The 25,538-nt window shown below is 32.0% G+C and overlaps 2 non-coding genes across 2 annotated transcripts; both read right to left on the reverse strand.

Moving 5' to 3' along the window:
• Positions 1–10,085: 10,085 nt before the first annotated feature.
• Positions 10,086–10,190, reverse strand: LOC141503788 (U6 spliceosomal RNA). The gene has a single exon (XR_012473095.1). It is a non-coding gene; the product is annotated as a U6 spliceosomal RNA (small nuclear RNA).
• Positions 10,191–18,410: 8,220 nt separating this feature from the next.
• Positions 18,411–18,596, reverse strand: LOC141503786 (U2 spliceosomal RNA). Its single transcript, XR_012473094.1, has one exon. It is a non-coding gene; the product is annotated as a U2 spliceosomal RNA (small nuclear RNA).
• Between the last annotated feature and the right edge of the window lie 6,942 nt (positions 18,597–25,538).

Raw genomic sequence — 25,538 nt, forward strand, 5'->3', positions numbered from 1 at the left:
ATTTCATACTACCAGCTTTTGGTTTTATTTATTAATTCAATTTATTAATTTATTAATTCAATTTACTATTAATTATTATTAATTAAATTAATTTATTAATTCAAAAGTTTTTTTTGTTTTCAATTTTATTAATTTCTCCTATCATATTTAGTCTTTCTAGTTTGGTATGTAATTGGGGATTATTGATTTGTTCTTTTTCTAATTTTTTTAGTTGAATATTTAGTTCATTGATTTCCTCTTTCTCCAATTGATTATTGTAAGCATTTAGAGTTATAATACAAACCCTGAGAGTCACTTTGAATGAATCCCATAGGTTTGGGTATGCTGTTTCATTTTTATCATTATCTACGATAAAATGGTTAATACTTTCTATAATTTGTTTTTTGGTCCACCCATTTTTTAAAATGAGGTTATTTAGTTTCCAATTTGTTCGGGGGCTATATCTCCTTGGCCCAGTATTGCATATGACTTTTACTGCATTGTGATCTAAGAAAGATGTATTAACTATTTCTGCCTTTCTGCAGTTGATCATTAGGCTTTTATGACCTAGTACATTTTTTGTATAAGTTCCATGTACTGCAGAGAAAAAGGTATATTCCTTTCTATCACCATTCAGTTTCCTCCATAGGTCTACCACATCTAATTTTCTAACAATCTGTTTACCTCCTTAAGTTCTTTCTTGTTTATTTTATGATTCGATTTATCTAGATCTGATAGGGGGAGGTTGAGGTCTTCCACTATTAGAGTTTTACTGTCTATGTCTTCCTGTAGTTCTTTCAGCTTCTCCTCTAACAATTTGGGTGCTGTCCCACTGGTTCCACATATATTCAATATTGAAATGACTTTATTGTCTATGTAACCTTTTAGGAGGATAAAGTTTCCTTCCTTATATCTTTTAACACTATCTATTTTTGCTACTGCTTTGTGTGAGATAAGGATTGCTACCCCTGCTTTTTTTACTTCAGCTGATGCAAAACATATTTTGCTCCAACCTTTTACCTTTACTCTATATGTGTCTCTCTGATTCAAATGAGTTTCTTGTAAGCAGCATATTGTAGGATTCTGGTTTTTAATCCACTCTGCTCTTTGCTTACTTTTTAAGGGAGAGTTCATCCCATTCACATTCAACGTTATGATTACTAATTCTTTATTGCCCTCCATGCCATCTGTTTGTATTTTTCCCCCTCCCCCCTTAATCCATATTCCCCAGTATTTTTTTTCTGAATACCACCCCCAGCAGTGTATTTGCCCTCATATATCACACTCTCCTCTTTATTTCCCCTTTCCCTTTTTCCCTTCCCTTCCTTTTGTTATTTCCCCTTTCCCCTCCACTCCCCTTCCATTTCTCTGCCCCCCTCCCCTTTTCCCCTTTTAATACTTGAAAAATTAGACGTTTTATAAGTTAACTGAGTATGTGTAGATTGACATTAAGTCAAGTCTGATGAGAAGAAGATTCAGGTGTTTCCTCCCCTGCTCTCTTCTTCCCCTCTATTACCATAGCTTTTTCTACCTTTTAGTGTAATGAGATTTACCCCATTCAATCCCCTCCCTCCTCCAGTCCCTTTCATGTCCCCCTTTTTAAGGCTTTAGTGTTTTTTTAGATCATTCTAAGTCATAGAAAATTCTGAGTGTCTGTCCCTTCTACTTCAGTATATCCTATCAAATAGAGTCAAAATGCCTGAGAGTTATTAGAGTCTTTCTCCGAAATGGGGTTAATTCCATTTACATCCCATTAGACAGCAGTTTCATGGATAGGTCATGAATGTCCATCATTTCTGGCTAGGTGTATTCTCTCTGTTAGAATTACAATTCTCAAGATTTATGAGAATCTTGCCCCCCTCCCATTCTGGGATATAGCCAGTTTCAACTTACTGGATTGCATTTATTTCCAGTTTCAACTTACTGGATTGCATTTATTTCCCTTTTACCACCCACTTGTTTTACCTTTACATGTGTCTCTTGAACCTCCTATTTCATGTCCAAATTTCATTTTCGCTCTGGTCTTTTCATCAGAAATTTTTGGAATTCTTCCAATTGGTTAAATGCCCATCTTTTTCCCTGGAAGAGAAGGCTCAGCTTTGCAGGAAAGTAGATTCTTGGCTGCATTCCAAGCTCCCTTGCTCTTCATAATATCTCGTTCCAGGCCCTTCAATCCCTTAATGTTGATGCAGCCAGGTCCTGTGTGATCCTTACTGTGGCTCCTTGATATTTAAATTGTTTCTTTCTGGCTGCTTGCAAGATTTTCTATTTTATCTGATAGTTCTGGAGTGTGGCCACAACATTCCTTGGTGTTTTCATTTTAGGATCATTTTCTGGTGGGTTTTGATGTACTCTTTCCATAACTACTTTGCCCTCTAGTTCCATGATATCAGGGCAGTTTTCCGTCACTAGATCCTGTAATATTAAGTCCAGGCTTTTTTTTTCTCTTCAGTGTTTTCAGGAAGTCCTATAATTTTCAGGTTGCCCCTCCTCAATCTATTCTCGAGGTCAGTGGTTTTGTTGATGAGGTATTGTACATTTTCTTCTGTTTTTTTTTCTATTTTTTTATTTTGTTTAACTGACTCTTGCTCTCTCATGGAGTCATTAGTTTCTGTAGACTCCATTCTTGTTTTGGTTGAGGAGTTCTCTTCATTAGCCTTTTTCAACTCCTTTTCCAATTGGTCAATTCTACTTTTGAAAGAACTTTCCATTTGACCAATTGCGGTTTTGAGAGGATTAATTTCTTTTTGCATTCGCCCATCTGAGGATGTGAGAGAATTATTCTCCTTTTGTATTTGTCCAATTGTACTTTCTAAGGTTTTGTTTTCTTGTTGCAAGGTATTAATTGTCTCTCCCAAAATTTTAAGTTCCTTCCTTATTTCTTCAAGCAAGTCTTTCTGTGCTGGAGACCAGACTGTATTCTCCTCAGAGATTCCAGGTCTCTCTGAGTTAGCTTCTTTCCGTTCCAGGAATTTTTCTATGGATCCACCTTTCTGCTGACCCTTCTTCATTTTGCTAAGACCTTCAGTTGTGGAGGGGCTGGTTAACCGGGGCTTGGGAAAGCTAAAGACTTTACTTCCTGAGTGCAGTTTCTCTGGATAGCCAGTAAGAGGTGTTGGTTGCTTTCTCTGGAGTGTCTGTGACCTTGGCTGAGGCCTTCTCCCTTTTCTTGATGGGAGGAGTTGGAGCTATTGAATTCTTTTGCCTTCAATCAATGGTGTGCTTTACCCTGGCCTGGGGTCATTCCTCAGCTGAGTTTGTTCTTCTGCTCACACACCTGGGCCTGAGGCAGAATTAGTTCTCATTGGTTTGTTTAGGAGGAGGTCTGAGTTGTAATGGGACCAGAGGAGCCCAGGATGGTGTCTGAATTATTCTAGTTCCAGAACTCTTCCCCCAGCCTCATCCCCAAGCTCCAGGGGAACAGCACCAACACCAGTGCCTCTGCTCCCCCACGGACCCAAGCCCTTGTCATCCAGTTCCACCACTCATGATAGGTGGGGCTGTCGGGCCCTCAGACTCCTGGTTCCAATTCAGCTGTTAATCTGGTTGATCCAGGGTTTATCCTCCCTCTGAGCCCAGACTCACCTGCCCGAATTTGGCCAAAGCTACTGCTGGAGAAAAATCCTGAGGTAGATGGTCTTTCTCCTGGCTTTTCTTTCTGGGTTTTGTGGGTCAGATTTCTTTTAAGAGGTCTGTTTCATGTGATAGATGGGGAAGATATCAGGAGACTTTAGTACTGTGCCTGTCTTCTCTCTACCATCTTGGCAGTGAGGTGAGTCCAACACTTACATTTTTCTAGAAAAATTTTGCAATTTCTTTAGAAACTAGTGCTTCAGGATAAACCTAATTTTGTGAACAGTAGAACAAATTTATATCATGCAACAACCTCTGAACCTAGAAAGAATAATGATTCTAATGAATCGATAATTTAGATGAGTTCCTCATTAAGTCACTAATTGAAACAAATCATTTATAAGGGATTATTTATCTAATGATGATTATAAAGGATTTGAACTCTTTTTAATTGTCAAACTTCAATTGGATGTTAAAATTGTCTATAGTGTTGCAACATACCTCTTTAAGAAGAAAAACAAATATGTAAATTCCTTGAGGTCAGAAGTTGTGCTTTATCTTAAGTTTTAAGCCCATTCAGTGCTTAACAGTATTCTATAAAAATTAAGAAATTATTTTTTTAATATTGAAAAATTTTAAGTGCAACCCTTAGGGAAGGGACCTCCACTAAAATTTCTAACTTAAGTTCTTTATCCTTGTAAGTCTACAACAATTAGATGGATTTCTCTTGTCAATTATTTTAAATGTACCTTACATTTTTAAATGTATCTGATGAAATATTTGAAACTAGGACAGCTAGGTGCCACAATGGATAGTGCACTGGCCCTGGAGTTAGAAGTACCTAGCTTCAAATCCAGCCTCAGACACTGAATAATTATTTAGCTGTGTGGCCTTGGGAAGGCAACTTAACCCCATTGCCTTGCAAAAAAAAATCTTAAAAAAAATAAGAAATACATGAAACTGACCAAAGTCCAACACTCTTTGTTGATTGTGTCATCACCATAAACAGAAACCCATATTATAAAAAGGAAGAATAGATTTGATGTCAGAGAATTTTGTGTTTTATTCCCTGTGTGATCTTTGATAAACTGAATAAATTGTCTCATCTTCAGTTTCTTTTTTTATATAATGAAGAACTTGAATTAAATGATTTCTAAGACCCTTTTTAGTTCTAAGTTCCTATGCTCAATTTCTTTGCTTTGCTGTATGTCATATGACATGTTGTTGGTCCTGATTCTGATGTCTTCTATCTCTCTGTCAGCTGTCACTTCTTAGTGTGATAGTTCCTTTCAATACTTCCCATCATGGTTTCTAATCAATTCTAGCCAAAGAAGAACTTGAGATTGCTAGGGGGAAAACAGACAACGAAGCTTGTTAAATCAGTTACTATTTTATACAGAATTCTAAGTATGTTCCTGTCTTGAAACTTGAGCTTGGTTCCATATAATTCCTGGAGTAAATTATTTCTATTGAGAGAATTTTCCTCCCATTTACTTATGAGTTTGTGACTATTTGTATACATATATGTATATGTATGTCTCTCTGCATACATATGTATGCATGTATATATATATATATATATATATATGTATATATATATATACATATATATATATATATACTTGGGATTGTTAGAGTCTTGCAGTTTACAATTGGAAAATTAGTTAGAAATGACTGAATCCAACTCCTATATTTTTCACTTGAAAAAGATATTAATCCAAGTTACTAAGTGAAATTCTAAAGGTCACAGGTGGTAAATATCAAAATAAGATTCTATACCCAGATCCCTTTAACTCCAAGTATAGTTGATAATTATCATAGAAGTGTAATGACATTGTACCCACAACTTATGTTTAATTTTAAAGATGAGAAGATTTGGACACTGAAAACTTAAATGATGGATACAGAACGTCTATCCAATTAGTAGCACTACTAGAATTAGAATTGAGTCTTAACACCTTTCTCACATACAGTGACTTTTATGAAATGTCACTTATATCTCAAGAATGTGCATAATTGTGCATTAAAATGAGACAAGGGATAACAAATTGTCATCTGGGAGTTTAATGGCCAAGGTATGCCAATCAATTTAGTATGCATTGCGTCTGGGTGAGGAATAGCAATAGTTTTTGGAAAATACTTGTAGAAACAGGCAAATTATTTCTTTCTCAAACTAGAATTCAGCCAGTCTTCTTGTTCAATGACTCAGAATATGAGATTATCCTTGGCTCTTCACCGGTATTATTTACTTAGAAAATTTTCTTGAAATCTTTGCCAAAAGAGAATGCTACACCACTTTATTCAAATATAATTTAAATAGTATGGAGATTTATTTGAAATGCAAATAATTTAATATAATGAATTTTGTTTGTTTCTAGATGTCTGATTTCTCTCTAAAAACACAAATACATTGCCATAAGAGTAAAATCTTTTCTACAAAACTCTTGAACATCAAGTAGATAATAGGAACATTAGGAGAAAAGTTTATTGTTGATCACAAGCTGTTTGAAACAATTTCAAGGTTTTTCCAAGGATAAATAACATTAGACACACCTAGCTGTCAGAATGTCCATTCTACTTAAACAGTCTGGCTAGAAGAGTTTTCAAATCATGAAAACAACCTCAGGGACATTTTAAAAGAGTTGCTATACACCAGGAGAGGTTATTATCATTTTTGTTTTTTTGACATAAATTGTGATGCAATTCCAAGGGGTGTTCGTTTCTACTGTTTATCAGATAAGAAAAAAAAAATACAGGCTTTGTTCTCAGCTTTATTTCCCCTAAAATAGATGTATTGTTTTAGAATTACGGAACAGAGGAAAAAGCAGAAATGGAAAGTCTAAAATCTATATTCCTCATATACATGTGTAGCAATGTGTGAGATATTGTACACTCATAATAATTTGAATTATATCTTGAGATAGAAAAATGAAGTATAAAAATAAAAACAAAATAAATCACCATAAGTCTCTGCAGTGTTCTAGTGTAATCCCTACTTACAAAAATAATAATAATCTTCATAATATTATTAAAAATGCAAAAACTATATAGAAAATGACACATTTTTAATTTCTTTTTGGTTTTTTTTAAGACAATGGGATTAAGTGACTTGTCTAAGGCCACACTGCTAAGTAAGTATTAAGTGCCTGAGGACAGATTGGAACTTAGGTTCTCACTTCAGGATCAGTGACCTATCCATTGCTCCAACTAGTTGCCAAAAATGATAAAATCTTGAAAATGCAAATTTTCATATTTTTCTTCAAATAGTATTCATTTGGCCAAAGATTTGATGTATAAGGTTTTTGTTTGTTTATTTTCTTGTTAAAGTGGGTGGAAGCGGAGAGATTTCAAACTTGTGATTTCATGAGTTTAAGCAGTGCTTACCACTATCATAGCCCCTCATCCCACCATGCTATGGGGAACCTCTATACAGAAGTGCTGTACAGTAACTCCTATGAAAGTTCTAGTTTTATACAGCTATCTAGGGGTATTGCTAAGTACAATTACTTAATACAGTTCATTGTGACTCCATGGCTATTTCTTTATCTATATTTCCAGGCTACCTCACTGCAAGGTTAAACTTTCAAAAAAGACATTCATTATTATATTTGTGTTCTCTTTTATATTAGAAAGAATTGCAATTTTAAACACTTACATTTTTGAGTATTTAAAAGTTTCTTCAATGTTTTCTTTTTTATAAAAATAAATGCTTTTTTAAAAAAATTAACAATTTTTTAATCCCTCTCTCTCTCTTACGTCATTGCAAAGAAAAATTTACTACTTAAAACAAAAAAATGCCTAGTCAACAAGATAAATTTCCTCATTGGAAGGCTCCCTCCCTTAAAAAAATATAAAACATTCTCATCCTGTTTCCTGAAGCCATTAACTCAGTTGTAATGAAGTTTTCTTGCCTCCTGGATAATCATTGTGTTGATCAGGGTTCTTATACCCTTCAGGATTGTTTGCTATTGGATGTTGTTGGTATTGTATTATATTAGATCTATTCATTTCATTTTTTTGATTCTTTTGACAAATTGTTCATTTTTACTTCTTGAATAGAGCCAGTCTTCTGAAGAAACTTTAAATTAAATCTTTAAATAGATCCTAAAGCTATAGAACTCACAAAAGATAAAGGAAAACAATGTTTTTTTACCTCATGATATCTTGGAGGAGTCTCAGGTAAGGTCTGTGGGAAGCTGGGGAGCCAACAGGATGCTCTTATCCACAGTGCAAACCAGTAATAACCACCTGAACCCTGACACAGCAGTTCAGTCTTACCGTAGTCCAGGATTGAGGAGCCCCAGCTAAAGTATGGAAGACAAATTTTGAACCCTGGATTTATCTTACTCCTAAAGGAATTTCTCTTACCTCTAAAGGGAAGTAGAAGGAAAAGGTGGGAAGGAAAGATTGAAGGAGGCAGCAATGAGAAGACAAAACATGATGAGTAGGAAAAAAGGGAAAAGACAAAGAAAAGGCCAAATAGGGGAAAGTTAGGAGGGAGGGAAATACAGTGTTAGTAATCATAACTGTGAATGTAAAAGAGAGATTAATTCTCCCATGAAAAAGAGGTAGATAACAAAGTGAATTAAAAGGCAGAATTCTAGAATATGTTATTAAAATCATATTTGAAATAGAGATACACACAGGCTAAAAGTAAACGGTTGGAATAGAATATATTATACTTCACCCAAAATAAATAAAAAGAAAAGCAGGGATAACAATCTTGATCTTAGACAAAGAAAAAGCAAAAATAAATCTAATTTAAAAGGATAAGGAAAGAAGCTAAAATAAGTACCATGGGCAATATATAGGCAATATTATATTAGCAACACTAACTTTTTTGTACTGGGAGAAGTCTAATCTTGGAGATTTTGCTTTTGTTATATGTGAATGTTTAGCTTGGATAGGATAAGACAATGATAAGTTCAACACTCTGCCCCATTCATTGCTTTCATCACATCCTTACAATGACATATCTCAAATGCCAATGTTTACTCTGAAGGTACTTCCAGGAAGTTTTACTGTGTTTAGGTGAAGGTGAAATGGGTTTGATGAAGATAAAATCATGAGACACATATGTAGTAGCAGAGTGGAGTAAGTGACTATTCCTACTGTTATTTCTGACTCCATTTTCTCATGTGAATCCTGATATGTCTGATAGTCTGTGCAGACCCTGGTACTAAAATCAACCATAATTATAAGTGTACTTTGGACACATTGAACAAGTAGGTCTCCAGGTCTTCTTAAAATTTTTCTTTGACTGCACCAGGGTTGATCACTGTGGGAATACACACAAACACACACACACACACACACACACACACACACACACACACACACATACATAAACATAGATAATTCTGACTTGGTGCTTTCCTGCAAGTGACACTTGCATTTTCATGGGCTTATAGTTCACTCATTTGGAAGATATACAAACTTTTTTTACAAGGCTAGTTTTGATTGTGAAATCTATGCCAGCTTTATGCTTTCACTTGATGCTATAACCACTACGGGAAAAAAAAAACTGACTTCTATGAAGTGATCTTTTTTTTTTCCTTTTTGCACTTAAGATTTCATTTTAGATGTGATAACTGATGAATTCTTTCACAAGAAAAGCTGCTCTTCTTTCATATATAGAAGAATTTCTTGCTGTCTACAATCATGTACACATTCCATATACCAGTGGTGAGTGAACTCAAATTCAAAATTTTTGTACCTTTGGGGGGAGTTTCGATCATAGGATCCCCACATAGATTCCCACTTGTTCAGATAAGAAGGTCTGCTTTATGTGAAGCAACAGTTTTGGGGATACCTTTTTTGCCCTTTTCCTCATGGAAGTAAGGTGTTCTTTGTCTTTCATTAAAAAGGCAACCCAGACCCCCATGAGACAACAAATACCACTGCTGCTTAAATTCAGTGAGATGATAGCCCTTTGGCCAGGGTTGCTTGTGTGAAGGCTTGTGACAACTCCCAAATTGTCCATAGCGGCTGCTTCATCATTTACTTCTTTTTATAGGAAATTAAAGTAGGTAAGATTTTAAAATTTTATGGTTGACATTTTGCTTTGTTTGTTTTGTTTTTTAGATTACTAATCAATTGGATTTAATGCCTCACTTTTTCTTTCAGTCAAAAAATTCCAGAACTCAAACAGAATTCAAGTTGAATGGTGATATCTTGAGATTCAGTGGATAAATTTAGCATCTTTGATTGTCTGAACAAACCTTAAGTATTAAACAGTAACTGCTTCAATTGCCTACATAGCCATTGGAACAAATTTTTATCATCCATTGAGATGTCTTCACATGTTTGGAGTAGACATCTCCATAATGAATAAACGGTTAGTGGAACATCAGCTATCATCACCCTGATTTAGTCCATATGTCAATTGGGTGTGATTGCTATGTATAGCCACAGTCTCCTGTAATTACATATGAAAGCTGAGTGAATGTATGGGAGACCAAAAATGGAAGTCAATCCCTAAAAGTTCTAGGCAGCTCTCACATTAGTGTCTGCTCTGAACACCTGAACATCCCCAAAACATAAAGTGATTAATGAAATTGCATGCCACCTTTTCTCTGGGGTCATGCTATTCATCACTCTATCATTGCAATTTTAGCATCTGTGCAACTGAAGCAAACTAGTTTTTATTATTATTACTAGTAGCCTTTATGATCATAATATTCTATTTAATATTTGGATTATATCTATACATACACTTGTAATTTAGGTAACATTAGAGATTCAGTGGAAAGAGTACTAGACCTGAATTTAGGATGATTCTTTTTCCTTCAGTTCAAACCTGACTGGCCTCATACACTTACTAATTGTGAGGCCCTGAGCAAGTCACTTACCCTGTTTACTCCAGTCCACTCATCTGTAAAATGAACTAAAGAAAATGGCAAATTACTCTACTATCTTTGCCAAGAAAATCCCAAAGGAATCACAAAATATCAGACAACATTAGAAAGGAATTAAGCAGCAAAAATCTTATATTATTTAATGTTATTAGTATTAGTATGTATTATTATGAAGGTTACAACATGTTTCCAAAGAAGATGCTTCATACTATTCTTGTAAGGGTTTGTGCATTTTAGCATTTATAAGGTTACATATAGAGAATAGTCTTATGATTTTATTACTTTAAAGATGTATTGTCTATTCCTATGGATTAACAATTACTTTGTAGTTTATAATCTTGGAAATTTGTTAGTCCTCTGATAATTTTAAGGACTTGCTCAGTATCTGAATGCTGGAATGTGTTATAGACAGGACTAGAATGGAAGAAACTCATAACTTAGATAAATCTTGTGACAACATGTTAATTAGCATTTCTACGTGTGACATATATATGAATATATGCATAAAAACATACATATACAAGCACTCATTGCATGCATTTACCTCTACTATTTCAATAGTGAACCATTTGGGATTTCTTACTTTTTGTTTGCTTAGCATTGGGATTTTCATTATTTAATAATGGGGAGTTTCACAATTTTAGTAATGATTCATTTCTTCTACTAGCAGTAGGGAGACAAAACCTGACTGTCTTTCTAGGATTGAATCTACTATTTGATTCTAATGAATGATATGAATCCACTTTATTCTCTTAATCCATACTGCTCAGAATGCTTTGGAAAATTTTTAGGACCATCCTTGAGTCCAAGTATATATTTTTTAATCTGGGACATAGTTTGTCCTGATATAATGAAATATGTTGGTAATTAATACACAGTTACATCTTTGAAATGTATGGTTATAGACTATCTAGAAAGTACAGAATCAATAAGTATATGAAACTAACATACTTATTGATTTTATTGGAAAAAATATTAACTCAAGGATAAAAAGTAAGGTATATCATTTTCCCCAAAATCAAAATTAGCTAAATCAGATGCTTTCTTTGTACCAGAGAAGAGTCAACAATATATATATATATATATATATATATATATATATATATATATATATATATATATATATGATATATATGAAATGTTCCTTTTTAAAAATGCAAAAAGATCATATTTTACGACTTCCTTGATTTCACATGGGATAAATAAAGATATTGTTCTATTATTTTTCAAGTTTATATTTTTATTGTCTTCTAGCGGGCCTTGCAATGTTATTTCTTTTCTTACACTCACAATGCAAAAGAGCAGTATAGAGCATTTGGGTATTACAGTCTTATAAGGAAACAGTTTAATTTACTGTGGAAGGTTTAGGGAAAGGCAATACTTAAAGCAACTTACAGTACAGTTTTATACAGTTTACTTTTCATAATTTTATTCTGATCATTTATAGGTTTCCTGGGTCTAGTTTATTTTAATGTTGTCCTAATTCTTGCTTTAAGCTGTTTCTAGAATATTCAATTGTTATAATATTTTTTATTGTTATCTGAGAGGTATAATATAATTGTTGTTAAAAACTGAGTGATTTTGCTTCGTAAAGAGGAATGCTAGTGGGTCAACAAAATGTTAAACTTTCACATTGGTGAGACTGTTGACCAGTTTCCCTTTATTTCAAATAAACTCACTTAGGACTATTATATTTTTAGACAAAGCACTGGGAATGATTATGTTGGCTTCTATATATCTTCTGTAAGTCCTCCAATAAGCAGTCTGTGAAGGCTATACACTTTAACTAATGATTATAATTAAAATGTAAGACTTTGGATTCATATTCATTTTAATATTCAGTTAATCATGATTGTACATGAAAGAAAAACCTCAAGCTATGTAGAAGGCCCATTAGTTGTACTTGTTCTCCTTGAGATATTTAACAATTACAATGTTCTTAAGTAATAAGTGAATTTGAAATTTCATCTATAATATTGTCATAAAATGTAGAAATGTTGAAACAATGCAACAAAACAAAAGCAATTATTTGTTTTGTGATCATAGAATATTTACCAAATTGATAATATATCCTAATTAATTCCCTTGGGAATCCTTGATATTTTCTATCTTTTTTTTGCAGTGGTATCATCTAATTATATTCTCTAGAGGCTAGATGCAATTTGCTTTAAATGGGCATCACTTATATAAGTTATGACATTTACATATTAATAAACAATAAGTGTTCTGTTTTCCAAAAAAATGAAATTAATTTTCAATAGAATTCTATCAAAACTTCAATAATTTATTATAAAATCACTAAACTGTAAGGACTGGGGAAACAAATGCCAACAACATTGCTTCTTGTCTCAGAGGAGAAGTTTAACTTTACTCAGAACTAGTAATGAACTAATAATGAATGGTCTTTGTGTTTCATGTCTTTTTAAAAAATATAAAATAAAAAAAATAAAAATAGCAATAAAGGCATTTCATTACTATTTTTAGGTATTTTTTTTTGGAAAAGCAAATAGGTTTAAGTGGCTTGTCCAAGGCCACACAGCTAGGTAATTATTAATTGTCTGAGGCCAGATTTGAACTCAGGTACTTCTGACTCCAGGGCTGCTACTCTATGCACTGTGCCACCTAGCTGCCCCAATATCATTACTATTACTGCAAATTTATAGCTAATTGTAATGTACTCAGCTTAAAATTGAATTTCATTGAATTAAGAGTGAAGTTGTCAAAGACAAGGATTATCAGAGGACAGAAAAAAACTAATATGAAGAAAAGTCTTATATTTGGTATTTATTTGTGAGGTTTAAGTAAATGTGAACATACTTACAAGGCTATTATAAATAAGGCAATGCAAAGTTTGTTTTTTTCACACATAATCAGAACAGATGACATTTACCAATCCAGATTAAATTTAGGTCATTTCAGTTTCATCCCCAAACCATCTGTCCTTTAAATGTTCTGTTAAAATCACAAAACTCTCTAAAAACAATTTTCCTCATACATAATTTGTATTCATTACATACAGAGATATAAGCAGTATATCATTCTCTACAAAGTAGAAACTGAAAAGTGATTATTGCATTTAAGTCTATATGTAAACTAAGCATCTTAAAGGAATGGAGATTTACAAAAATCAGTTAAATGTTTGGATAGAGCACATACATGAAGACTTTATGGAAAAGAGTATGGAACAATACTTCTAAATTTGAAATAAATTAGCTTAGCGTCTCTGAATATCAAACAGCAAGATTAACCAATTTAGTCAGTGACCATGAAAGAATTATGAAACTGATGACATTGTCCTCATAAATATGTGCTTGCAAAAGTGACTAGCACATAGTTGGTGTTTAATTTAATGATTGTCGTGACTTGATTTTGTACTCAAGAAGAATTAACTGAACATCTATGTACTATCCTTTGGAAAACAAAAAGAGCATTCCTATACCCATGATATTTTCTCCTGTTACTGTTGCTTAAACTAATAGATTGTAGACTCCTTGAAACTAGAACTGTTTAATATCTGTCCTTGGATTTCCTCAGTGCCTAGCACAACATATTCACATAGCCAACACTTAAAAATGCTTATTGAATTGAATTAAATTATCAATTTATCCAGATCTTTTAAGCATAAACCCTTAATTACAATTCATCTTTTATTTTAATACATTTTTTTGTAATTTAGTCAACTATCCCAAAGAAGCCTTTCAAATATAATTTAGTCCTATCCCTGTATTTTGTAGATATGGAAATTGAAGTAGTCGAAAAGATTTATGTTGATAATTTGTCAATATGAATGAATTTGGTTTTGATTTCTATCTTGACAGGAAATATCAAGAAAATATAAGAGAGCTGAAGGAAGAGAAAAGGAAAGGGTAAGGAAAAGGGATTAACACAAGGTGAAGAAATAGACATTAGCTAATAAAGTTTTACCTCAAATAATTTCCTCTGTGATCTGCCCCAGTGTATCTTTTTAAAATATATTTTTCTTGATTTTTTTTCAGAATGCAGTTGTGATAGGAAGATGCTTATATTCCTATGAAAACTAGCTGAATATGAGGAGAGCATTAGCTAATTGGAGAAATCATAAGGAAAATATTGTGCATAAAAGTTGCTTTTTGTAAGACTAAACATTTATGGAAACTGCAAATCTGAAGCTAAAACTTAGTCTCAAATAATATAGTTTTCATTAACAAAAGCTAAACCACATGGATATTTTATCTGCAGTTTCATTATAAAACTTACATTAGAAATTATAAATTCATTAACTAGTACCACAAATATATTACTACATTCAAAAATTTCACAAAAACAACGAAAATACATAATATTGACATATAGTAAACTCTTTTTTTAACAGTTCAGTAATACGGAGGAAGAATTATGTAAAAATAAAAAAATATTAACTAGTTTCTGCCATTCTTAACTAATAGAAAAATTCATTATTTGTTTTATTAAACAATAGAAAATATTAAATTCATTTATATTAGGAAGACTGATTCTTATTTGCTTCCTTTATTTGTGTTTGTCTACCAGACTTATTTTAGTGAAATATTTAAATACTTAAAAAATTTTATTTTATAGTATTTATATGTGTATATGTGATGTAATTTTCACATTACTTCTATACTCAAGTGTTGAATGTGATCTGGGCTCAGACAAAGAGGTTTATAACAGGAAAAAAATATTTAGCATGCACAGTCAAGGGAATATATACTGTATTGGAGGAAGGCCTAGATTCCTATACAGAATAAAAAATGAGTTTGAGGAGTTGTTTTCTAGGATATTATATGACAAAGGAATTAATGTGAGAGTTAGAAAGATAGGTTGGAACTTGTTTTTTATCTATCTAAAGAGTTTGTATTTTATTTTATAGCCAACAAACCGAATCATGTTTTGTCATAAGGCTTTCAGAGTTAGACTAGTTTGAAGAATAAGATGAAAAGGGAAGAAATTAAAGACAAGGAGAACATTTAGCTCTTTATTTCAAATGTTCAGATTAGAAGAAATGAAAGACTGAAATAAACTAATTAGGCATAAGTTATATATTTTATATTAGAATAGCTAAGGTGATGGTAATACTATCAACACAACTGGTAGTAAGTTAAAAATAATGGGAAGATGAAGAATTTTATTTTACATATATTGTTTTAGCTACATATACCTAATCCTTCGCAAATGTTAAACTGGACATTAATCAAATAATCTATAAATATAAATTTAGTAAATGTCAACTATATTCCATACACAGGAAAGAAAATATCACTTACAGTTGATTTGAAACTCATTTTTAGAAATTATATTTGAAGCCAGAAAAATATAAGAGATAGCTAATAGATAGAAAGAGTGCTAGTAAAAGATCTGTGGGGGACACTTGTGAGATTAAGTAAACAGAAGATGAAGGATGATGTGTAATTATTTAAGATCAGGAATGTTGGGTCTAATATGAGGAAATCAAGAAATAATAGTTGAGATAATAAAGAATTGAAATTAATTTATTAAATAATACCAAATACAATTGAAAGGATTAGGTAAAAATGAGAATTGAGTAGAAACAACATTGGAGAAAATAGATATATGGGGAAAATGAAATGAGGGGAGACATGGGGGGAAGAAATCCAGATCATATGCTTTTAAAGAGTAAACAGAGAGTAGAAAAGAAAGCAAATTATGTGGAAATTCTACTTCCTGGAAGTTTAGCAATAAGTTCAATTCAATTAAAAGAATTGTACAAAGAGGTTACATGACTTTCCAAAGTCACTCACCCAGTATTTGTAAGAAGGAATCTAATTAAGGTTTTTCTGAATTTTGGGATGAGTCTCTATCAGTTATCCTACACTATTTATCTACAAGGGAATATGAAAATTATAACAAAAATCTTTTTTATCCCTATATAGCTGACAATTTAATAATGTAGATATATATTTACAAATAATTATAATGCTAAATACAATGTGAAAATGAAATGATTCAAAGACCTATGCTTTGAATTATTTCACCTAAGTCATATAAATTTTTAATTTGTCAATAAATAAAGTGCATATTTTTTTGCAAGGAACTGGGGTTAAGTGACTTGACCAAGACCACACAGCTAGGTAATTATTGTCTGTTGCCAGAATTGAATTCAGGTACTCCTGACTCCAAGGCCTGTGTTCTTCACCTCTGTGCCACCTAGATGCCCCAATTTTTGATTTTTAAAATGGCAAATTTCCATGGAACAATTTTTTAAAACATCTTCTTGCACAAAATGCTAAAGTCCTTTTAATTAATTAAGCTTATGTAAATTTAAAGGGAGTTTTTTTGGTTATTTAGCAATACATATCTCTTATTTTTTCAAAGTTCTGAAATATAATAGAGTAAAATATTAAACTATTAAATATTTATACCATTTATGGCATTTTATTAGATGAAACAAAATTATTTTAATAAAAGTGTTAATTATATGCTTGACTTCATGGTTTTATTTGTTAATTTATCTGTAAGCTCATGGTTCCACTGACCTATCATCTAGGAAGTGATTCTTCCTGGGAAAAATGCAAAAATATGTCTATTTTTCAAACAACAGGGTTGAATTTTAGCTGATTTATAAATGATAATATATTCCATTCAATTCTTTTTATTCCTCAAATAATCATACTGTTGAAAATTTTCCTTTTGGTTCAATATCTACTCTATAAGACAACATTTTAAAGCATTTATTAAATTCCAAAATATTCTTAGCTTCCTATTTAACTAATAAACACAGCTTTCTATACATTGACTATATTTTAAAAGAGAAGTTATGGAAAGATGCTGAAGGAAGCCTGGAAATGTAACCAGAGCACAAGTAGCATTCTAATTTTTCCATTATTTTCAATGATTCTGAAGAATGAATGAAAAGATACCTAGGGTTGGAAAGGGTCACCAGGGAGGTTGTAAGTAAAAGGATTCCCAGACTCAGTGAGTTTTCAGAAGAAAGAGGGAAGGAAAAAAGCTAATTTTAAGATGACAATGTTTGTTTTCTTTAGAGAAGGTATACAAGAGAGTACAGTGGAATTGTTAGCTAATACTGGCCTATTTGGTAGGGTTGGGAAGCATGAAAAAAATAGGAATAAAGGACCAGTCAATTGAGATGGGGAATATATTGTGAATAAAAATATCTGGATATTATGAATCATTAGGATAAGGCAAATTTGACACAGTACAAGTATTTTAATGAAGAATGTGTGGGGATACATTATCATTGCACAAAAGATTTGGATTTGGGGTAGTGCTATTTCAGAGCAACTGAGAAATCTGCTTGTACTTTTGTGTATGAAATGGGAAATTTATGCTGAGGGAATTTGTCATGTATCCAAGAAATATCAGTTATAGGAAAAGAAGGAAGAGGTGAACAATGAAAAGACTACATCATCAAAAAGTAAAGATAAAGAAGAAAGGAAAATTGAATCAGGTCAGGGATAATTGCTTAGAAAAGAACTGATAGGTAGAAGGATTGGAGGTTGTGTTAGAATGAAAAATCAAATTAGGTATTGCAAGACAGATGGAGAGGGAGAATGATAATGGATTCGGTGAAATAAGAGAATTTAAGAATTATAAAAATAGAAGTGAAATATTTGTGAGTAATAGTAATAGATAGAGTAGCCTCTGTCTATCTCAGTCTCTGTCTCTGTCTCTGTCTCTGTCTCTGTCTCTGTCTCTCTCTGTCTCTCTCTCTCTTTCTCTCTCTCTCTGTCCTCTTCAACCTCCTTTCACTTTCCTCTTTTATCTACTCTTTTTTCTCCTCCTCCTTCTCTTTTTATTCCTCCTCTTCTTTCTTCCTCATTTTATTCTAACCTCTTCTTCCTCTTCTTGTTCTTGTTCTTGTTGTTCTTGTTGCTCTTTTTCTACTTGTCTTTCTTTTTCTTCTTCCTCTTCCTCCTTTTTTCTTCTCCTCCTCCTTTTCCTCTCCTCCATACTTTCATATATTACTCATTATTATGCTTTTACTAATAAAAGGACTCATTCATTTTATTTTATATTTCTCCCAGAGGGGGATGCACCATTCTTGGAAGAACTGAAAAACCAGGTCAATGTATAGAGTAGAAGGAGCAATCTACTATTCCATCTCTCTGCTACAAAAATCCATTTAAGTTATTGTCGTCAGATAGAGGACATATCAGATGTTAAACTGCTAAGAATAGATATTGCATTGATCTTAGCCAATTTCTTATTTATATTTGGTAGTAACTTTCTTTGAGTCCTATTCTGGCCATGAGAATGTCATGTGCTTAGGGGAAACCTGAGCAAAAGTGCTGTGTTGGATGCACAGACCTGTATTCAAAACATGAATGTTCCAGTAAAAATTTCTCTGCCCATGGAAAATTGATTTAAGCTTTCTGGAGAACAGTTTTTGCCTCTACAAAATTAAATGGCTTATTAAAGGAATTCAGCAAGGTTACATGTCATTATAAATCTAGAGTAGGGTAGAATAATAAAAAAATATAGCTGTGGCACAGGCAAAAGTGTTTACTACTTGTTTGACCTTGAACAAGTTAATTCCATTCTCTACATTTCATTATCTGCAAAATTGGAGAGTGGAAATAGATGATCTCTAAGGCTGGTCATCTTTAGTTTTAAAATTCAATCATTTGTGATTTTACCATATTATTTCTGTTGAGTAGTTGATTCCATTAACTAATGAGGCTATAAAGAAGTACTTACTGAAATATTAAATATTATATAATATGATAGGATATTTTGAGCTCTTCTTGTTCTGAATATCTCAGTCAGACAATACTGAAACTTGATTCTATTATACTGGTCATTTTGTCCTCTTAGTGAATGAAGAACAACAACTAATTATTGCTGAGATTCATTAAACACATATATACAATATTTATTATTTTAGGCTAGCAAAAGTGGTCAAGTTTTTCTTTCCATCTAACTATGCTGCTCTTTAATGATTACAGCCACATAATTACAATAAATAGTATTAATAGAGTAACTAAAATATTCTAGATACTGTGCTGTATTTTGCAATTATTTCATATAATCTCCATAACAACACTGGGAGGTAGGTGCTATTAGCAGTATTTTACAATTCATGAAGCTGATGCTAACAGAGGTTAAGAGAGTTACCCATGGTCACAAAGTTAGCAAGTTTTAAGTCAGAATTGGATAGGTATTCCAGACTCCTGACCCCGTGTTCAAACTATTGCACCATCTAGCTTCTTCCTCATTTACTATTGCGTCCAGTCCGCAGTCAATAGTAAAGAAATGACTAGGTATATTCCCATAATGATAGTTTAATATATTTAGGAATTACTTTCCTCTCATTTCTTATTTTAATAGAATTAAAATTCCTTAATACATTTCAATTGTTTTCTGAAGAAAGAAGAAGGAAGAAGAAAGAAGAGGAGGAGGAGAAAATGAGGAGGAGATAAAAGAAGAGAGAGATTAGGAAATTTTTCTCCTTTGCATCTCTAGCTTCTAATAATCAGTCTTGGGTTTTGTAAGGATTTAATATATCTTAGTGAATTTAAATGATTTGAATGAAATAGAAAAAATATCTTAGTCAATCTATAATACTGATCACATAATTTCATTGTTATCTACATTCCAATCGCTTGGTTTGCCTCCAATAAAGAATTATTCAATTATGTCAAAGTGTTGTCTGAAATGATGCAGTAATTTATTCAAGGATGAAGATCCATAGAACTTGAATTTCAATGGATTTCAGATAATGCATGGCAAATTCAGAACAATGAGAAAATCTGTATCTTTCTGTCATGGAATTAATTTCATCATAATGACTTATGTGCTGGGAATACATCATTTTCCCTTCTTAGTCATTACAAAATGTTATCAGGGTTTCACTGAGACAAACACTTTACTGCTCTAAGTACTACAGGATGAGGAGGAGGAGGAGGGAAATTCTAAATTATTATTTAAAACCAGATTTGGATTTATATTTATTAAAACACACAGGTTAAACTAGAAGAAAAAAGAAATTATAAATATCACTCACATTGTCCATTGTCCTAAGTATCTTTTTGCTTTTTAGAGAGCTATCAAATATTTAATAATAATATTTTTGAATAGGATAAAATTTTTGTTGAGCTATTTATTCTCACATTTGGCCAATGAGTATGCTCCTAAAAAGCACCATATAAAACAAAGGATGGTGTTTCTTTTTTTAATAAAATATAGATGACATAAACTATGGCAGAAATATTTTTCTTAACTAAATAATAATGGCCATAATATCTTTCTTTAAGTGACCATAATATTTCCTATTTTTTCAATGTCTATTTTCCTTGTAAAATGTTTAAATGCCTAATTCCTTTTATTTTTCTTAAGCTTTTTTCTCTTTTTAAATATTTGTTTGAACCTAAATTTTGCTCACTGCTTCAATATACATATATAATAAAATATATATATATATATTTTTACATGCATATAATATATATATATATATATATATATATTTGGGCAGTTTTGGTATATTGTGCCATGAGCTATGCTATAAATAGTAATTTAAAAAAGTCACAGGGACAAATAGATAGCATAGTGAATAGACACTGGCCCTGAAATCAGGAGGACCTGAGTTCAAATCCGGTCTCAGACACTTAATGCTTCCTTAGCTGGGTGACCTTTGGTAAACCATTTAACCCCATTGTCTTGCCAAAAAAACAAAACAAAAAACAAAAATAAAATAACATTTAAAAAGTCACAAAACAAATTCAACAATTAACAACTGTCTTACTATTGAGATTATGTACTGCTAAAGATGAAAAACTTGTAGAGATAATTGAATCTAAATTCTCTCTCTCTCTGTCTCTTATTTTTAGGTTTTTGCTAGGCAATGGGGTAAAGTGACTTCCCCATTGTCACACAGCTAGGTAATTATTAAGTGTCTGAGACCGGATTTGAACTCAGGTACTCCTGAGTCCAGGGCCAGTGCTCTATCTACTCTGCCACCTAGCAGCCCACCTTTTTCTAAATAGAAAAGGAGCAAGAGACTCAGAGAGGTGAAGTCTAATGCACAAAGCAACATAACAATTTTGCTTCCTATTTAGGATTGAAATTCAGGTCTCTTATTTTCTAGTAAAATTCTGTTTCTACTGCAATATCTGCATTTTTGTTGGTAGAGTGAATGAGTGATTGTCATTATCTTGTAGAAGTATTGATAGTGTTCAAGGATCTGTGGAATTATTAGCATACTCAAATTTGAATGTGTTGTAGGTTTTGATTATAAGACAGATTTAGGTTCATAACTGACTGATGGATTCTTTGCAATGTAACAATAAAAGATAAATCATAAGGTAATAAGAAAATATAGAAATAACAGACTAATACTGAGTAATCTTATGATTAAAGAGATTAGGGAATTTTAAAATGAACCATCAAATCTCAGAATCATTCAGAGTTTCAGAGGTCACATAGGTGAAATTATAACTGACTATGAAAACCCTCTACAGTGTATCCAGCAAATTATTACTTTATGATGTCTAGTTATAATGAGTAAGTACATTTTTTCTTCAAATAAAAAAAATCCTTCATTGCAATTTTCACCAATTGTATCTGGTCTAAACCTCAAGGGGAAAGCATATGTCTAATTTCTTTTTCAAAGGGCAGATTTTCCTTCTTTTTAAGACATTGCCTATGATCCCATTGTCTTCTCTTTTCCAAAAAAGTAGCCTAGTGTGGTGAACATAGTCATATTTGTCACAACATAAAGAACCATCCTATTTGTTTTCCTGTGGATAATCTCTAGGTTTATCAGAGTCCAATCTTAAATGTTGTACAAAGTCTTCAAAGAATTATTCAGGTGCTGCATAATAAGATTATTGCTTTCCCAATTATGAACATTATCCCTCTATCAATGAAGTCTAAGATCACAACATGCTTTTTGCCTATCATGTTACATTCTTTACTCATATTCAACAAGGTTTACCCTAATATTCTTAGATTAACTTTTATTTATGCCTAGATAAATGATTTCCTAACTGTGTCTTGTCTACCTTATACTGGTAACATACAATTTCTTTTAAATTCAAACAAAAGTTAATTAATTTGTCAAAATTATTATAATTAATCATATTATTACAATTAATCCTATTAAATATTTTCTTAGAAATAAAGGCCAAAAAGATATATTTATGTATCACTGTTTGGCAATGTGATTTTATTCTTTAATTTATTATAGTCATTTACAAAAAAAAATCAATGACAATAATGAAAAATAATCTTCTTACAGTTTGCTAGAGGATTTCTATGAAATTCATATAGAACCATAATGAAAACTATATCTACAAAGTTCTATCACTTCTGTCTGACTGTCCTCCCTTAGCTTCTGCAACCAAGAAAAGAAAAGAGTTTAAAACCTCTAGAATACTCTGTCTTTGCCTCCTAGTCCTGGTGGACCTTCTCTTACAGACTGTGGTTTCAAACTCTTTCTCTACCTCTCTCTAAAGAGAGACAGAATTACCACCTCACCTTATAGCTGCTAGACAAGGATTGAAAAAAAAATGATTACAACCAATAGGAATATAAAATAGATTTCATTGACTGACAGAGAGAAGATAAATTCTAAATTCTATACTAATCTTTCCCTTTGAAATTCTGATAGGAAATATGTAGCATAAATGGTCCAATGTCCCAAGTAGTCTCTGACCACCAAACCAGGAAAGAGATCCAATTTATAATAGCATAATGGAGAAATCAATCTAATCACTAGAAGTACAAGTAGATAACTAGATAGATAGCTAGATGATAGCTAGAGGATAGCTAGAAATATAGATAGATAAATAGATAGATAGACAGACAGACAAGTAGACGGATAGCATAACGAATGAAGGAAAATTCAAAAAAGCTTCTTGATCTTGCTTCTTGCCAGGTACCTCCCTACTAATGACTGACGTCTTTCTGACTACAATTTGTAGTCTATCTATTTTCACTTAAACATTTTCTCATCCTTCTGATTCTTCTATCTTTTCTGCAGTTCCAAAGTTCAAGCACTCATATTTTCTTATCAAACTTAAGATTACTCACAGTTACTAATTCCCTCCCCCAGAAGTTATCTTACCTTCCATCTGGAAGTGTCTATGAAAGATATTCAGAAGAAAAATGTTCAGGAGGAATTTATGAAAAAAGTTTTCTTTCTTTCTTCCTGACATGTTTATTCAGGTCAGGCAAGTTAGAAATTGCAGTATTCTTACCTGGTAACTAGGAGATGATTGTTGGGCAGAAAAATAAAATTTAGATTATTATGGGAGACAAATCTATAAGATAATGGATTAAAGATGTTTGCTGACTACTGTCTAGTTCATTTGGGAACCAGAAAAGATTTTGATCTTTTTGAGAAATTTTTATTTTTCATTGATTTGATTTACAGTGATCAAGAACTCTATGTAATTTGTTAGTTTGTCTATCATCTGAATGATGCCACCTTAAGAGTGTTAACTGCAATTTGAGCATGCTGGAATATTATTTTTCTCTCCTTTTTTTTTCTTTATCTTTCACTTTTTTTAGGAGTCTAACAATAATTACCCATTTGTTTGTGTCTTTCCTACAGCAACTTCTTTCAAGTTGATGTTATTTATGTAACTGCTTCTTTCTGTATACCAGATTGAGTTGGTTCAAATGGGCTGAAATCCTAAGGTTGTGTGTTCTTATAATTGAAATTTCAAAAAGTCATAGCAAAACTTCGTTTTCTTTCTTTTTAATAGAGGGAACTTACCCTTGGTATTGATGTTCTTTTTGGTTTTGAGCTTATTTTATGATGCCTTTCTTACACCCTAGTAGTCTGGATATTGGTTGTTGTTGTTTCTGAACATTGTGGTTAACCTTGCTGTCTCTTTTCTCATGTTGTTTATCTCTGAGTGTCCTCTGGAAATCAAATCTTTATGTCTTTTGATTCTTATTATTTTTCGTTTAACTTTAAAGCAACTACAATGTTAAATCCTGAAAGCCCTGCATTCATAGAGGTAGCATCTGATAGGTAGTATTTATAAAACAATATAATAATAAGATGATGAAATTTCATTTACCTAAACTGTCATTGTGATTTCATCTAAAACTTTTAATTGCTAATAGCATACTTTAAGCCAATACCTCACTTAGGTAGTTGCAAAATCTGTTAAATAAAACTAGATAAAATATTCAAAGTACTGTTACATCAGACTTTTGAAGTTGATCTTTATTTTAAACTCATAAACTTTTCATCACTTGCTTTTTATAACTTGCTAAATTACCACATAGGATTGCTGTTATCTGTGTCCACTGGAAAAGAACAAGAAGATAGAAGACCTATGTTGACAAAAGTCATTGATTCGTGTCTCCCTATTTAATCAACGTAAAAGTGTATCAGTTTTGATATGTTGGCTCTTATATGTATAAATATATATATATATATATATACATATTCAAATATTCTGAATCTGTTTCAAGGTGATAGATATTTTCTTCTTGTAGCTTCTTTTAAAATCTATATATACTTTGAATTTAATCTGTTTCCCACCACCCCTCCCCCACCTGAGTTCTTGATGGCATGCTGAGCAATCTTACTATAAATTTATCTTTTTTACCATCTTTTAGTTTTGCATATTTCTGAAATAGGAATGAAACTGATACAACATATTTTGAAAGTATCAATAAAAATACAGGAAATTGATTAGTTTTTTTTTTCCCATCAGTGCAAAGATAATGGAAAACACAAGGGATAAGCAGACTTTGTTATTTGCCTTTTCTTTTTTTTTTTTGCTCTTTATATGAAAACAATTAGTCTAATTTTAATGAGCTGTAGCTATTTACCAAGGAGATATGCATTGTGATTTTTAAAAGTTAAGCTTTTCAGAAAGGATATCTATCCATGAATTTAAATTCAGGAAACAATAGCTGAAAGGGGCAAGAGGGAACTTCTTACACTTGTGTCAGAATAACATTTAAAACATTAGGGTCTTGTCTGTTAAACCTATCAATTACATCTTCATATTAAATTCTTCATCTCAGAATTTTCTGTTTGGAAAAAATCTACAAGACATTGAGTGTCATTTTTAAAGCTGAAAATCTGACTTGTGAAGACCATATTGGCAGTAAGCACCAAATTACAATATCACTTCTGTCAAATCCATGGAAATTGCTTAACGAAAAAGAAAAAGTAATAAATACTTATAA

The sequence above is a fragment of the Macrotis lagotis genome, chromosome X, assembly GCF_037893015.1.
Source record: "Macrotis lagotis isolate mMagLag1 chromosome X, bilby.v1.9.chrom.fasta, whole genome shotgun sequence".
NCBI classification, from domain to species: Eukaryota; Metazoa; Chordata; class Mammalia; order Peramelemorphia; family Peramelidae; genus Macrotis; species Macrotis lagotis.